Here is an 8,599-nt window from a genome sequence, read left to right as displayed (position 1 = left end):
TTACTGAGGCGTGGCTTCCATCTGGCCACTCTACCATTCAGGTCTGATTGATGGAGTTCTGCAGAGATGGTTGTTCTTCTGGAAGGTGCTCCTCTCTCCACAGAAACACGCTGGAGCTCTGTCAAAGTGACCATCGGGTTTCTGGTCACCTCCCCGACTAAGGCCCTTCTCCCCCGATTGCTCAGTTTGGCCAGGCGGCCAGCTCTAGGAAGAGTCCTGCTGGTCCCAGACCTTTGCATCCCACTGCATCCGCAGCTAATTGTTCGTGGCTGAAAGAAGTAGAAAGTATGTTTTCTTGGGGCATTGCAGAGCGGTAGGGCACATTAATGCAGGTCAAGAGGTTGGGGTTAAAATCTGCTTTCCCCCTGTCTGGCTCTTGTCTGCATTGGGGTACCATTCGTTGTGACATGATTATGACTGGCTTTAATTGCGTTACAATTGACTATCAGCAGTTATGATGTGCAACTTAATTAATGTGGGGGTATAGCTCAGTGGTAGAGCATTTGACTGCAGATCAAGAGGTCTCTGGTTCAAATCCAGGTGCCCCCTGTCTGGCCTTGTTCACTTTAACTGATTTATACTCTATTCCTTGAATATGCAGATTGAAATGACCAATAGCATGATGGATGTTAAACAATTCGCTATTGTATTCAGATCCAGTGACTGAGAACGGAAAGGTACAACAAAGAACTCGGTGCCATTTTCATGAAACCAGTTTGAGATGACTTTTCTTAGAGACGTGGTGCATTATCGTTAGGAAGTAGTCATTAGTAGATGCTGGGAATTGTGGCACATAGTCAGCAACAATCCTCTAATAGGCTGTGGCATTCACTTGATTGTTGACTGGAATTAGCATGCCCACAGTGTAACAAGAAAACATTCCCCACGTCATTACACCTCCTCCACCAGCTTGGACTGTTGATACAAGGCAGGATGGGTTCATGGATTCATGCTGTTGGTGCCAATTCTGACACTAGCATCTGTGTGCCTTTAGAAGAAACCAAAATTCATCAGTCATTAAAAATACCGCGTTCATTCCCCTGTTCGGCTGAGCAGTGTGGATGAGCCTGTGCCCATTGCATCCGCAGCTTATTGTTCGTGGCTGAAAGAAGTAGAAAGTATGTTTTCTTGGGGCATTGCAGAGCGGTAGGGCACTTTAATGTAGGTCAAGAGGTTGGGGTTAAAATCTGTTTTCCCCCTGTCTGGCTCTTGTCTGCATTGGGGTACCATTCGCTGTGACATGATTATGACTGGCTTTAATTGCGTTATAATGGACTATCAGCAGTTATGATTTGCAACTGAATTGATGTGGGGGTATAGCTCAGTGGTAGAGCATTTGACTGCAGATCAAGAGGTCTTTGGTTCAAATCCAAGTACCCCCTGTCTGGCCTTGTTCACTTTAACTGATTTATACTCTATTCCTTGAATATGCAGATTGAAATGACCAATAGCATGATGGATGTTAAACAATTCACTATTGTATTCAGATCCAGTGATTGAGAACAGAAAGGTACAACAAAGAACTCGGTGCCATTTTCATGAAACCAGTTTGAGATGACTTTTCTTAGAGACATGGTGCATTATCGTTAGGAAGTAGTCATTAGTAGATGCTGGGAATTGTGGCACATAGTCAGCAACAATCCTCTAATAGGCTGTGGCATTCACTTGATTGTTGACTGGAATTAGCATGCCCACAGTGTAACAAGAAAACATTCCCCATGCCATTACACCTCCTCCACCAGCTTGGACTGTTGATACAAGGCAGGATGGGTCCATGGATTCATGCTGTTGGTGCCCCACATGCCATCAATGTGGGGATATAGCTCAGTGGAAGAGAAGTGATTTTCAAAGTGGGGACCAGGGGGCGCCCAGGGGGCCTCAAAAATTTGGTGTGAAAAATAAATAAATACATGATTTTCTCTTTCTCACTCTCAGACAACCACACACACACACACATACACAATCAATTCCTAATGTAATGTAATGTAAAGATGTAAGATGTAATTATTATTAATAATAATAATAAAGGGATATATTCAGAAGTCTGTATTTTTAATGTGTTTTAAAGACATCTTGCAAAATGGGGGCCTCGGTCAAATGTTAATGCCATTTGGGGGGCCTTGTCCTGGAAAAGTTTGGGAACCCCTGGCATAAGCTATAACAGGAAAACAGAAACATAACTATACGCAGAGGGAATCAAGAATGATTTGTAGTTTCATGCATTTGCCAGTCCATTATGAGAGAACAGTTTTGAATATAGGAGTTCCTTTGATAACTTTTCTTCACACAGGTCTCAAGATGATGTGAGCCAAATTTGATGAACACTGGACATAATTTGGGGGAGGAATAGCAAAAACGGCAGTTAGATGTAAGCATTTTTTACTTTTAACCAGTAGGTGGCAATGGCACACCATTTCTTTCTGTCAGTGCACAAAGTCATTGCCTCACTTCCTGTTTGGTGACTTTGCTGTCAGATTTGTTGGGCCATTACGGATTAATGGTTTGGAATATTCAAAATTATTTTGATAACTTTTGTGAGGTTTACTATGAAGATTAAAAATACCAAATTTGGTGATGATTGGACAACATTTGTAGGAGGAGTAGCAAAAAAACCAGTTTTTGACAAAATCCAAGATGGCGGCAATTCTAATTAGATGGAAATTGACATCATAGGGTTGGTTGAACTCGTCTCAACCCAGGGAATGGCTTTAAAATTTTGGATACATGGTTCAAAAGTTATGACCTCAAAATAATGATGATTGGTAGGTTAGACACTCACCAACCAGTGTGCCAAATTTCACAACTTTTTATCACATAGTTCTATGGGCAGCCATAGACATCGTAGCCAGAATAATTTACCATGAATAGACTTTCTTCTATGCCCAGTACACAGTCTTATCAATCACGGGATAGTAAGCATACCTAATAATCTCTCCCTCTCTTTACCTCCCTCTCCCTCTCTCCTTATGTCGAACCACACATGACTTTATGGAGATGCCAGTGATCCTGACCCTTTCTGCTCTCCGGACCTTCCTGATCCATCCTGATGCCCTTCCTCTGGATGGAGCTCTCATCAACTGGAGGCTACAGTTGGAAATTGATTAGCATGGTACCGCTTGAAGTACCATGGAAATGGTTTTGGACCTCAATTCCAAATGGACATTCTCACTGTGGTTGTGGGGACTACGGTTGCTACTATGGCCTTGGGACTGCAATTACCACATGCAGTTTTGCACTCCGGGCTCCTTTGGTGAACAGTGGACTAGTTCAACAAACAGACTTCATATAAAAACCATAATGAACTTTCCTTTACTTTCACACTATCCGGTGTTACCCAGATGAGGATGGGTTCCCTTCTGAGTCTGGTTCCTCTCGAGGTATCTTCCTCATTTCATCTTAGGGATGATCTTCCTTGCCACCATCGCCACCGGCTTGCTCAATAGGGATAAATTCACACACTTAAAATCTGTATCCTGTGTTTATATGTTTCTGTAAGGCTGCTTTGAGACAATGCCCATTGTTAAAATCACTATACAAATAAAATTGAATTAATTTAATTGAATTGAATAATAATTACAAGGTTGTGCTATGGCGTCAATTTCACGCCATAAGTATTGCGGTCGTTAAAAAAAAAATACCCGTGAATCATAGAACTGAATACACAATTTAAAAAATATTTTAAAAAACTAACAAAAAGAAGACAAAATAATCTGCATTAAAAACAAAATTGTGTTTTCCTTGGTTAACTTAATCTGATGCTCTTTTTTGTTATTTTTTGCTCATACTTTTATACATTTGTACAAGTAATGCTGCTTCCATATGTAATTGGAATTATATGATATAAGTATATCATGTTCACATGCTTTGTTGTCAGAAAGAACATAAAACATGGACGATGCCAAGTTCATTTATACATTTTTTTTGTGTTACTTTTATTTTGACATCTCATCTCGTAAACTCGTGTATCAAAATTATCTCTGAGTTTCCCAGTTGTATTTACTGTATTTCATTTGTGTGCAACTTCCTAGTGGGAAACTTGAATTTAACGAAAATTCCAAAAGCACGTGAAGGCAGCATAAAAGGTTAGTATAAGAGTCATTTGTCCATGATGCCATCTACTCCCATCTTTTTGATTGGCAAGAGAAGAGCTTTCAGTTTAGAACCCATGGACAATGGAGACTTTAATCCCACCCCTGATATGCATGAAATTTTTTTTGTAATTCTTGTAATTATAAGCGAAGAACTTGGAAATGAGAGCCAAGAAAACTGAAGTGTGAATGAAAAGAAAATGAAATTATGGGCAGAAAATAGCAGAGAGAGGAAGCATAAGAGTAAATTAACCAAGGAAAACACAATTTTGTTTTTAATTCTGATTAGTGATCACTGATCACTGATCACTTCTATGGGGCGCACGGTCGCCTCACACCTCCAGGGTCGAGGGTTCTAGTCCCGCTGAGGCCATGTGTGTGCGGAGTTTGCATGTTCTCCCCGGGCTGTGGGGGTTTCCTCCGGGTACTCTGGTTCCTCCCCCGCCAAAGACTGATTGGTGTGTCTAAGGTGTCTGTAGTGTATGAATGAGTGTGTATGTGATTGTGCCCTGCGATGGACTGGCACCTTGTCCAGGTAGCCCACCTTGTGCCTGATGCTGCCTGGGATAGGCTCCAGGTTCCCCGTGACCCTGAAAAGGAGTAAGTGGTAGAAGATGGATGGATTCAATTCTATGATTTGCATGTATTATTATTTTCATACATCACATCAAGTGACATCACTAGAATACCCATAACGTAATTCTCTTCATTAAGCTTAGTCTTTTGATATGTCCCATGTCTATGTTGAGGTATTTTAGTGATTCCACTTATTTGGGGGGTTTACATGCATGTAACGTCACTAAAATACCAATAATGCATTGCTGCACACTGAGTTGAGGGTGTTGTCATCCCCATAATGCAATTCTCCTAATTGAGCTGATCAGTTTGATGTGTGACATGGCTGCAGTAGTTCAGTGATTAGTTTGTGGCCTCTTGTTTCCTGCTACTGATTTCTCAATGAGTGCGTATGGGAGAAATTTAATCAGGAAATTTCATCTGGAATTTCGTCAGCTGTGACTCCTGTGTTTTATTCCCCATTCATTCTCTATGGACCGGAAACGTGCGGTTTTGGCCACATGCATGAAAAGTTCAGATGGGAACACGAAGAAATGTAAGCACACCTCTCCCAATGGTGACACACATTTTGAGGTATGTTTTGTGACAAACTGTGCGGGACTAGTTATGTGCTGAAAAAGTGTCAGGAAGAATAAAATGAAGTAGATAAATTAGTATGGGCAATTATAATAGTGATGCATAGCGAGCACCACTAATAAGCAGAATCTGTAGACAAACAATAGGTGCCTTGCACCGTTGGTAGAGGCAGAATAACAATAGGGTGTCTATGCACATTCTGTGCTTGGCCCCCTAATAATAAAATAAAAGGTAGAATAATTATAGAAAATAGGGAGAAAAGTTTAAAGTATAATGTTTTAACAGGTGGGCGCCACTCATCTGGACAGACCAAAGTAATCCAAGAAAATATTAGGTAGAATAATTATAGAAAATAGGGAGAAAAGTTTAAAGTATAATGTTTTAACAGGTGGGCGCCACTCACCTGGACAGACCAAAGTAATCCAAGAAAATATTATGGCAGGGTAAGTGATTTGGCTATCCTATTGGTTCTGCTTGGGATATGGGTTCGGCAGACCAATAGGATGAGAGCTACCCAATTATTTAAGGACCCTTATTTGGTAAGCAGTTAGGTGTCTTAGTGATTCCGAGTCCCTCGCTCCCTATGGCATTTCCGGTTCCCACTTCCATTCAGGTACGTTCAGGCTTTGTCACGGCGTAATGAGGTGAACACCTCAAGGCTAATTTGTTGTTTTTATAGTCTTAGAGCGGCGCTGGTGGTGCGTGCATTGAGGCGAATTGGCGCCGGAGATCGCGTAAAGTGTTCGCAACATTTAGCTGGTGGCTGAATGATATGTGTATGTAGGTCGAGCTGCGGTACCTGTGAGTAATCATACAACTTCGCGTCTGGTGTTTGTTCAACCCAATGGTAAGTGCACCTCTCCCTTTTTCATATTGGGACTTGGGAGATTTAGGTTGACACTCTGATCTTTGTGTTAGGGAGTTGAGCTAAGTCTTCTCTATTACAAACCCCTAGCTGAAGACGCTACATGTGACGCCGCTGCTGTTTTGCTTATTGGATTGTTTTGCTTATTGGATTGTATTGCTCCAATAATTGTTTTGCTTCATGGTTTTATGTATTTTGTTTTACTTTATTTTTTGATGTATGTCTGGTTTGTTTTGTAACCACATGTAGTCTGAGAGTGGTAAAATTAGTTTTCTAGCCTCAAACCTGTTTCAGGTTTGTTGTTCCACCTAACCACTTTACTACTGAGAGGGTGTATGTTACTGTCTCCATGCTATAGTGGCCATAATTGTCATTTGTACTGTTTACCATAATTCTGGTTCTGCTTGGGTGTTATCCACTGCCTCCATTTCTTGTGGTGGTGTCAGTGGGCCTGGGTGTTATAGTTACCATACCACAGTGTCTGTAATATTTGTCTTTCTGTGTTTTGTTGTTTAGTGTCTGTGTAAATTTGGGTTAACTGGTATCTTCTTTCTCTCCAGGAGCCAGTGAGTCTTGGTGGGACAGGGGAGGCTAGCTGCATTTATTCGGTGGTGTGTGCTTCACAGCGTGCTCAGTGTGCCAACACAACAACTTCCTTATGGTGTAGGTAGTGTGTGATTTTGGTGTGACTTGCAGTGGGTTTGGATGACCTCCCGAGCTGTAGCTGGCCTGCCTTGTCCCTGCCAAGCCTGGGCCTGGAGAAGTGGTTAGTTTTAAAATACTTACTGTGCTTCATGTGACAGTGATTTTATATTTTCATGTCAAGTTTTAAATGATGCTGAAGTGTCATAATAAAATATAAATTTATATTCGTACTCATGTCTCACTCTCATGTTCCTTGCCCCGATTGGTGAAACTTATGTGTGCCTTTTGTTTGGGAGTATTTCCCTGGTTCTCCCCCAGGGTGGCATAGTTGGATTTACTGAATTTGGGATAAACATTTCCCTTCACATTGGAAATGCTACATTTCTGGCATAGTTGGCAGGATAAACGTTTTCCTTCACATGGAATATTGCCACAAGTAGTTAAACAGTAGTAGCATTAGTATTATGATCAATTTCTTAAGTCCAAACCAATTTTCTCAATAAATAGTTTAGTATTATTTAGTTTAGTTCACTTTGTGCAAGCATCAAGTGATGCTTGCACAAACATGTATTGGCTAAGCAACTACATTTGAGGTAAGGGAAATTTTATTGTATAAATTGTATTTTATTGTATAAATTGTAGAAATTTCATTTTTGTGCTACCCAAGTCCCCTTTATTCCTGGAGTCTTTAATCAACATTGATTGTGGCTGGATTTGGATACAGAAACTACTATAATTTAACTAGCTTACCTTACACCAGTACAATTAACATTATTTGCTTCACTACTGTTCTTCACATCTGATTAGACTCCGAAAAAGGAGTCAGCACAGCAACTATGCCCATGCTCTGCACCACTTCACCCTGAAAATAGTGATTAACATGGAAAAATAAATGTATAGTAACAGACAGAGTGAGGGATAGAGAGACACACACAGGGAAATTATAAAACCTTTGAATCTTTTTTTCTGTAGGAGATAGGGAGATTAAAATAATTTGGTCCTTTGCTGAAAAACAGTTAAATCTCAAATGAGATCTGTTTGTCCTGTTTAAATCCATGTCTACCCGAATATTAATAATAGCATTTATACACAGCCCGAGGTCTCCAATCCTGCTATTTGTTTTTTCATTTCGTGATATGTAGTTCCTTTTCAAAGGGAACTTCACGCTGCGTTAGCTGAACGCTGTGGGAAGCACCCTCGCGTGTGACCAGTATCTGAAGCTTGTGTAACATCATGCCTATTTATAGGCCTGCCGTGATCAGGTGATGTGGCAATTAAGCGCGTCGTGTGATATATAAATGACACCTGTGAACCGCACCGTCAGCCTTGTTATCTTCAGCGAGATTGCATGTCGGTCATTTGTGTAACACTTGCAAAAATACTCTTCATTTTCTCTCTATGTTTTCCGAAAAAAAAAAGAAAAATCTCTTTTCTTTTCTGTCCCTTTTTTTTTTAAAAAAAGGAGAAAAGTATGAGTGATAGAGTTCAGGAAGTGTGTTACGCCTTGCTCCCGATTCATCACGAGGAGGACTGCATACTTTCTGTGTGAAGTGTCTAGGGATGGAGCACACCACGGCAGCTCTCGAGAGGTCTGACTGTGCGCATTGTGAACACCTTACAATTAGGCAGCTCAGAAGCTGAAGCGAGTTGGGTTTCAGAGCCTCACGGATCTGGGCCACGGATCTGGTTCCAAACTCGTATGGATCCGGAAGAGGAGCCGGAGATGAGCGCTGCTCTATCTTTTGCTTTGTCTTCTGGGTCCAGCTCTCCGCTGGATTTTGGAGCTCACGTCACGGCTCCTCCTTCCACTATGGAAAGCAAAAGAAAACAAACAAAAAAAGACCCCGTA

General features: G+C 41.1%; 2 non-coding genes across 2 annotated transcripts; both read left to right on the top strand.

The window, feature by feature from the left end:
• Positions 1-477: 477 nt before the first annotated feature.
• Positions 478-549, top strand: trnac-gca (transfer RNA cysteine (anticodon GCA)). The gene has a single exon. It is a non-coding gene; the product is annotated as a tRNA-Cys (tRNA).
• Positions 550-1,310: 761 nt separating this feature from the next.
• Positions 1,311-1,382, top strand: trnac-gca (transfer RNA cysteine (anticodon GCA)). The gene has a single exon. It is a non-coding gene; the product is annotated as a tRNA-Cys (tRNA).
• Positions 1,383-8,599: the final 7,217 nt, after the last annotated feature.

Source organism: Ictalurus furcatus, chromosome 15 (genome assembly GCF_023375685.1).
Source record: "Ictalurus furcatus strain D&B chromosome 15, Billie_1.0, whole genome shotgun sequence".
Taxonomy (NCBI): Eukaryota; Metazoa; Chordata; class Actinopteri; order Siluriformes; family Ictaluridae; genus Ictalurus; species Ictalurus furcatus.
Note: the sequence above shows the minus strand (reverse complement) of the source record. Positions and strands in the feature narration are given on the sequence as shown.